Raw genomic sequence first — 456 nt, forward strand, 5'->3', positions numbered from 1 at the left:
TACTGTGAGTATCTGAAATTTTGCACCAGTGCTGTGGGGGTTTTTTTTTGGACCAAACAACCTAACGTTGCTCCTTGAAATGGCCACAGGATGGCAGTATGTCGTAAAGGTATAAAAAATTCTTTTAAATACGGTTTCAATCTATTTCACTGATGTGAAAGTAGTGAGTCTTTCAATACTAGGTGTTAATCAGATTCCTGAGAGGACCACTGATATGAGTGGATCACCCCTATAAAACTGGTTCTTGAGGGGTGACCAGCATGGACTTCAGAGGCAGGCTGGATGTGGACATGTGAAATGGGTTCAGATGAATCTGACTGCAGGATTCAGGCACTGATGAAATCAACTATAGAAAGGTATTACACAATGAAAAGTAGAAAACTCGTACACAAAATGGAAAGTTGATACACAATGGGTACTTGAACTGTGAGTGAAGTAAGGAGCTCATCATAGTAA

The sequence above is a fragment of the Gallus gallus genome, chromosome 6, assembly GCF_016699485.2.
Source record: "Gallus gallus isolate bGalGal1 chromosome 6, bGalGal1.mat.broiler.GRCg7b, whole genome shotgun sequence".
Taxonomy (NCBI): domain Eukaryota; kingdom Metazoa; phylum Chordata; class Aves; order Galliformes; family Phasianidae; genus Gallus; species Gallus gallus.